This window comes from Vanessa cardui, chromosome 13 (genome assembly GCF_905220365.1).
Source record: "Vanessa cardui chromosome 13, ilVanCard2.1, whole genome shotgun sequence".
Lineage (NCBI taxonomy): Eukaryota > Metazoa > Arthropoda > Insecta > Lepidoptera > Nymphalidae > Vanessa > Vanessa cardui.
Genome location: NC_061135.1, coordinates 6791996 through 6800547, shown reverse-complemented (window position 1 = coordinate 6800547; position 8552 = coordinate 6791996). Strand labels below are relative to the sequence as shown.

The following is an 8552-nucleotide window of genomic DNA, read 5'->3' as shown; positions in this document are numbered from 1 at the left end:
GTTAAATTAAATAATATTGTAATACTCAAATACATTTGTATGATATTAATTCAAGAAGAGCCGGTTATTCTTACGATTCATTTCAAACAAAGTTAATATTGCAAGAAAATAATATCTTAAGCGACAATACTTGTTCTTTGGAGGGTCGGAATCCAATTCTAACAGTTTTCTACAAGGAACGTAACTATTTGCCTCTAGGATATGGAACGAACACTTATTCCCAACAATAGCGTCCAGTACGGGCCAAACAATATAGCGCTGTCTTCCATTCTGTCACACACATACGAACATACTTAACTGTGCTTGTGTGAGTAGTCTAAATCGCATGCGCGCAGCATCTGTGCTTCTTCCCCTATCTGTAACGCACAGAATCAAAACATCTAAACTCACTTTTCGGCTATCGACTCTATATCCTTGTAATAGGGTTGTAAATCGCTCGGTTCGGTAGCAATGAAGCTCTGACATGAAGCGGCATAGCAATAAGCTTCCAGGACTCAGATTTTTTAGATGTCTCCAGTTCGTGTGGAGGCTGGGACGTGTTTGTCCGTTCTCGCCTCTTCGTAAATTGTTACGTGACGATATATAAAACTGACGTTCGGATTTTAAGTGTTGACGGATATATCGTAATAGTCGCGAGTGTTTTGTTGATTTGTGATCGTTTGTGAAAATTTGGAAAATGCTGTGGGATTTAAACGGCTGTTCGAAGTAAGTTATTAAAGTTTTTTTAGCGCAATATTTATAGTTTTTTACGACGTAAAAAGTATGATATTGTCAATGAAACTGTTTGAAAGCGTCGTTTAAGGCATTTTCGGACCTAAATATTTCTTAATTTAATTCTATATGCTAATAGTTTGTTCGAAATGTTTGCAGGAATTATCAATTTGTTTTACTTTTATTTCAATAAATAAAAGTAAAACAAATTTTGTTTTACTTTTATTTATTGAAATAAAAATTCGTGTTTTTTAAAAGACTCTGTTGAAGTACTTATTATTATTACTTCAACAGAGTCTTATAAAAAACACGAATTTACATTCGTGTTTTTCTTCACTTACAACTGATAAATTAATTAACTTTTAAATTTTTTACAAGCTCATATTTTAAACCTGGTTATGAACAATATTATTTCAGAAAAAAAATAATGTATTTTTTTTTTAATAAAAAACTTGAATGCACATTATAGCACATTTTTAAAATAAATTACACCAGACGAAGTTAATTTATTGATTATAAATAAATTATTACGAATAAAATTTCAATATGAAATATAATATTTTTATATGATTCGATTATGGAAACTTTAATTTATTTTTTAATTTTATTTTATTAATTTATTCCAAAATTTTATTAAAATAAAATACTTTCAGTCTGACTTGATTTAAATAAGCACACGAAGATAGTTCTGGACTCATATGTGTGGCTAAAATTATTAAATATTACAACTTTATGAATACCGATATATTGACTGTGAATATATGTCAATTTAGTTAAAATTTATCATTGATTTTAATTCTAGTCTCAACCCATTACATCGTAAAAAAACAGTGGATAATAATGAATTATATTAATGCTAGAGTTATATATGTTTAATCGCCTGCAAGAAACTTAAATAGTATATTTTAGAATATTATTAGGTATTATATTATTACATTTTTTTATTTAATTTTTACAGAACTGATTTATTTATTCGAAAATAAATACTCAATTTCTAAAGAGCAGATTTGTTTATTCGCAAAATATACGAGAACATATTTCGTTACAAAGTGAATTAAATTCTTAGTTGAATGATATTTTAATTAAAGCTGGGAAAGGTGCATGACGAAATTTTGTTCCCGTTCCACCTTCTCACCAATTATTACTAACCCTTAAAAGTATTTTTATTTACTAATTTATATTGCTTTATTTCGAATCAGAGGTTGAGTGAGGCAGTTTCATCCCAGACTGACTGACTGATTTATATTATCTTAGATCTCAAGATTGGTCGCGCGCTGATGGTGTTATGAGAAGTTTTAGTGTTAGCGTAGATTACTACGATTTCGTGGAACTTTGAATATCACTGGCATATTATTACAAAGTAAAGCTGTAGATTTCCTTCAGTTTTCTTATATAGAACATTTGCAAAATTAATAAATACATTCTATAATTTTAACGATAGATATATTTATTATGAAATGTATTAGTCATTTCAAAAATACGTGTTTGTACTGACGAAGAATGTTTATATTATTTGTAGTTAATTTTTTTCTAGTTACCTTTAAAATAAAAAAAAACTGAGATAACCTTGTTAGATCCCTTCAGTTTAGCGGTTTTACATCCAATACGAGATACGGATATACTTTGTAATTAAAATGGTGGAAGATAGTAACTAGTGACATTTGAATCTACACTCCGAACCGGTGTGAGCTTTACATTAATTTTTCAACGCTATAAAATGACGATTGAAAAGTTGAGTGATTTTTTAAATTTATTATTTATTTTCCTCTGAGCTCAGATATATTTAAATGTCGTGAGTATTTCTGCATAAGTGCCAACAATATAGTTACATTCCTTTTACAATTCAAAATCATAATTATTTTTGTAAATCAAATTCTGAAAAAGGACAAGTGAAAAGATAAACTGTCTCTATCAGACCATAATGAGTATCTGATATATCACGCTATATTCTCAACACAAACACTCGATGTGGTGATCGACTTTTTTCCATTGCCTACCTCGCAAAACAAATTGCTTCCCCATTACTGTCCCTTGTCAGCCCATCCATTTATCTGCCACACGCATTTATTCTTAAGCCAATGTTACTTTAATCTTTTGCGTTAATTATAATGTTTGGTATATTTATAAACAACAAGAGTTCTTCCCATACTTCGCTTGCTTTCTAGGAGTTTGCTGTCAGAGCTTAGGTATTAAATAGTACCCTATGTTTCCTTGGATTTCATAACAAATTAGAATTTGTGGTTTGACCGTGAAGAGAGAGAGAGAGAGAGAGAGAGAGAGAGAGAGAGAAAGACAGAGAGATAGTTAACTTAACATTTGTAATAACATTCAGTATAAATTGTATTACTTGTCAATATAAATGTTTTTATTTACTCCGTGTACAAGTACATACATACTTACCTAACTTCTATGGCTTTGAATACATATTTCCTTATATTCGTAGCCGCAAGGGTAAGTCCCCTCATTTCAGCTTACATAACTGGATGTGTAGTTATAGATGTAACAATTAATTCTATATCTCGGCTAAATTTCGATCACGTTGAAACTATTAAATACTACTCACGTATATTTTACACAAAAGTTTAAATATGTACTTCGACGCACAAATATGTTATACTAACTGTGCATATGTCCGAATAAGTGTATATTACACATTCAATTAATCTCATATACTGATGGACAGTAATTAGTTAATACCAATAATTTCATATGTAAGTCACGTATTGGTACTCTTGTAATTTCACGCACTAAGTCTTTTCTACTAAATAAATAACTTAAACTTGTAATCGACGAAACTTTGTATGATACGCAGCCATACAAGCTAGCCACTAAGCCAAGCTACTGTTACAAAAACAATACGGCTTTATTAGTCTGCTGTTGAAAATAGAAATATGATTTTTTTTTTTAAATATTATTTGTGTACTAAAACGAACTATGCAAATAAATGAATGTCCACTTATGTTTTCTCTGCTGTTTTATTTTTTATTTTTAATCGCGACAACTAAAACGTTCGCTTTATCGCAAAAAAAATAAAGAAAAAAAAAACATATATTATTTTCGTAACCAAGACCGACGTTAAAAGCCAACGTGAAAAAACCTTTTAGCTTTACCATGCATGAGTAATGAACCTATTATTTTAAGCCAGTACTGTCTAAAAAAAACATATAAAGCATTTAAGTGAATCAATCAAAAACAACTTATTTTATAAACATCAATTCATCACCGGTTGTCCGTTAAAAACTACGTAGGTGCAAAAAAGGTTAAAGTTGAGCAGCTCGACAAATGAACCAATCTATACAGTGAACGGTGCAATCTGTCAGCCTCCAACATCCTTTCGTACACAATGTATCAACTACTTCATCGTTTTTTTTTGTACTTTTTCGGGTGATATTTAATAGCCTTGACATGTGTTTGGGGTTTAAAATTTATAAGTATGTGTAATAAGTGCCACTGATTACTATGTGATATTACTATTCCATATAAAAAAATATACTAAGATGCCTCAAGATGTATTAAGATATTTTCACATTAGTAGATTTGATTTGTATTTGTATCAATGTATTTTCACAAATATTGGAGACAACATAGAAAGTTAATGAACTATCTCTACATCGACTCGGACGAGAATCAAACCCGGGACCGCGGAGTGACGTACCGATGAAAACCGGTGTAAGCACTTCTCGACTACGGATATCGTCATCGTTTATTTATTTTTTGTAACTTCAATGCTTGAAAATGTATTTACATCTGTGAATACATTTTCTTCTTTTTTATTTACACTACGTTTTACAATTAATTGAAACAATAGCAATTAATATATTATGACTAATTTATAAATCATTTTACATGACTGTTCTAGTGTTTACTGAGTATAGTCGATAGCGTTTTTATTCCAGATTTATAAAATAACAATTGTTTAAGTTATACCATTTACAGTACAAGGGATTATAGACCGTTATAATCGGAGGTAAATTTAATAATTTGTATGAAATATTCACATGTATTTTTAGCATATAAGTTCGACGAGCAAATAAGCCACCTCATAGTAAGCGGTCATCAGCGCCCATACACAATAGTGTTCTATGAAAAATCTACTATTCCTTACATCACCAATGCGCGACCAACCTTGGAAACAAAAATATTATGTCTCTATAATTAAACTGGCTTACTCTGCCTTGAAACAATAATACTCAGTATTGCTGTATAGCGGTAGAATGTCTGTGAGTGGGTGGTACCTACCTAAACGGGCTTGTATATCGTTTTATTCTTGGTATTACCAAGTATTTGCGATTACTTTAAACATATGTTCCAATTTCAAAATAATGTTTTCAAGAATCGTGTAGGGAGATGGAGATGTATTATATAATATTACAAACGCTGTCTATAGAATATGTATGTAATGCTACACAGCTATAAGTAGCTACTCCGGACTTTAAATTTCCAACAAACCGATTTCAATGCGTTTGCAAAGCAACGATTAATATAATATGTAAATTATATTACGTTATTTGTAACTTATCACTTCAAAGGAACTTCTCGAGGTTTGGAAATACAAGTGCCACCTCAGAATTCGTAAAAGAGGGTGTTCTTGCCTCAAGTATGGCCCATTTATTTCCCCTCGATTTTAGATAATATAGCGATATTACAAGCCGTAGTATATAGTAATTTATTATATATAAGAAGGTATATAGGTAGCTAAAAACAATAAATGAAATATGCTTTATTTGGCTAATACCGGCCACTGAGAAAATCCATTTATATTAAAAAAAAAAAAAAAAACAATACAATTGACCAGCATAAATAATTTCATAATGATTTTATTTCAAGAAACAACAACCGCAAAAGATAATCAAACAGAAACCTATTTGTTTAAAATATTAATTTAGCTTTATTAATTAACAAGGCATATCATTCGATAAATGAGATATAGTTGATAAAAAGGTGCTTGGGACTTTACTACTTCAATGTTTTTAAATACATTAAAATAATTCATTACAATAAATTAATAATAATCCAATTATAAATAATTAAATAACAATTATTATTAAGATAAATGTAATTTAATTCTTTTTACAACTATAAACATCACTTATAAATATACACATTAAAAACCTGTAATTATATATACATTGTTAAATAAGGAAAGGTGAGAACTGGTCTACTTCAAACGACGTGACATTTAATTGGCGGTTTAGTGAGCATAATCACGTTACTTTCATTAATTCACTCTGTGATGTACGCATCACTGATTTTACTTCATCGTTATATTGTCGAGATGGCCCAGTGGTTAGAACGCGTGCATCTTAACCGATGATTGCGGGTTCAAACCCAGGCAAGCACCGCTGATTTATGTGCTTAATTTGTCTTTATAATTCATCTCGTGCTCAGCGGTGAAGGAAAACATCGTGAGGAAACCTGCATGTGACAAATTTCATAGAAATTCTGCCACATGTGTATTCCACCAACCCGAATTGGAACAGCGTGGTGGAATATGTTCCAAACCTTTTCTTCAAAGGGAGAGGAGGCCTTTAGCCCAACAGTGGGAATTTATAGGCTGTTGTTCTTGTTGTTGTTGTTGTTATATTTTGCACCTAATTAAACTATATATAATATAAAAAAGCATGATAAGTGATAATTTAATTGTATTTAATATTCTGTTACTGATTGTCAAAAAAGAGTTTCTTGCTAATCCTTCTCGTAAGAATCTACATTCCGAAACGCTGGAGCTGAAAACGCTTCAATTTAATTTAATCTTGTAATGTCGATTCCAAAGTGCTCGTAAGAGCCTACTTGAATAAAGTATATTTTTATTTGATGTCATTTAATTTTAAGACTTTTCAGAAACGTTTCAGGAGATAAATATCTTTCTCATAATGTTGCATAGAAAGTTAAATTTAACAGTTGGAAATTTGTTTCATATATCCATAAAGAAACTAAAATATTTTTCGAACTGTTGGGGTAAAAAGAACTGCGGTTTTACTGATGAAATGCAAAAGGACGAACATTTAATTTTAACACTAATTATTTTAGATAAAAATATAGTGTCAAATTGTTTGCCTCGATGCTTAGTACTTTTTTTTATAATAAAAAGAGATTGGGAAATGAAATGGTTTACAAACTTTAAACTGAATTGAAACTGTGATTGGTAATTTAATAGAATTTTAATGCGTAGGATGTAGTTTTTACGTTTATTTATTTTCAAAGATACTTATTATAGAACAATATTCGGTCAAGTTATCGAGAAATTCGTATTTTGTTTCCTTAACGCCCAGAGGGCTGTTAATTACAGTATTTTCTGTATCGTTAATACACAAAAAACGCAGAGACTCTGGAAGGAATGGGCAGAAAGATAGAACGCACACCTTTACGCAAACAGCTTGATGGCGTTTTCATAAATGACTCGATCCATCTTTGCTACGATACACACCGAGATTTTCGTCATGATCAATCTTATCAAAAGCCTTAGAAAAATTAGTCTACATTAACCTACATGTTTTCATACAAAGAACGAAAAAGAACTCACGCTTCATGTTGCGTGATTTATTAAAGCCGCGTTGGTTTCCAGTGTCAGGATTGCGAACTTCGCAAGATATTTGATATGTAACGATTTTCTCGAGGAGTTTTCAGATGAGATAAGAAATTATTTTGAATAATGTTACTAAGCTGTTTGGCATTTTTTTGGCAATAAACATGCTAAGATGCTGCTTCTAGGTAAGATTCGGTTTTCGGATATTGGTAACAGATTCGTAGCTCCACTATTGGAACTACAACATTTTATAATTATAAATGCTTTAAATTGTTCCATGATAAATATTACAAAGCTTTGAAATAATATTTTTAATATATTTCAATGCTGTACGTTAAATAAATATAAATAATTGTAAATTGTCGTAAATAAAATACACTGGTGTGTTTGAGTAGCTGAAATTCGAGGCTCCTAACTTTTAATTCGATCTGGCTTAGCATAGCCGTCTTTGACTTAAAATCCTAACAGTCTAACAAATACAAACGCGTAATAACATTGCCATAATAGAATTCAATAATGTTAAATACATCTATAAATAGTTAGCTTATAAGGTAGAACAACAATCTTAATATAAATAAGATATATGTAGTACATTTTGATTCGATTTAATTTGAGAACTTTTCAATATTATTTTGTTCATAGAAGCACAAACTTTTGCACAAACATTATTAGTAAGATGAGTTTGATTATTTAACAGACTATGAAATAAATAATAGTTTATTTTAAAACCGGAATCTTATGCTGCGGTCATATGGTATGATTAAAGTAGTTGAAAAACATCTCCAGTTTACTTTAATTGAAAAACAATTGAGATATATCGACAAGTATAGTGATCGGCTTGTAACATACATCCGGCTCAATCATTTTATCATTATTAGAAATATATGTAGTGAATTTCCACTTCTGCAATACTCAGAATTTAGGGGAATGAACATGAAATATTAGAAATATATACTATATTGTTCGAAACATAGGTTTTGTTTTACATTCAACGTAAATTAACGTAATAGCTATTGATTGGAATAACAGTACTAAGGAAATGTTTATTTGGAATTGGTTATTTTTATTAACATTAATACGAAATCCGACGTCCGTTTTACGTTGTTGTTTTCTGTTATGTTTATTTTAAGGCTAATATACACTCAACGGCTTATCAACTGCCAGGCGTTATGGACGGTGTTGATTCGATTGTGATCCCTTAGGCTATTTTGTACTTTCTACTAAGTTCCAAACTGAATTAGTCTATAACTTCGGCAATGCGATTAAGCGGAGCCCTACAGGTCACGAACACGCTCCGCGGCAATTTGCGAGGTGA

General features: G+C 30.5%; 1 protein-coding gene across 2 annotated transcripts in view; it reads left to right on the top strand.

Moving 5' to 3' along the window:
* The first annotated feature begins 514 nt into the window (after positions 1-514).
* LOC124534713 (lachesin-like) overlaps positions 515-8552 on the top strand; it is an 88192-nt gene continuing 80154 nt past the window's right edge. Inside the window, exon 1 of one of the 2 annotated variants that reach the window (XM_047110699.1) lies at positions 515-705. The gene's annotated coding sequence lies outside the window, so the exon portion shown is untranslated. The remainder of the gene's footprint in view (positions 706-8552) is intronic. The other variant, XM_047110698.1, reaches the window with a different exon arrangement.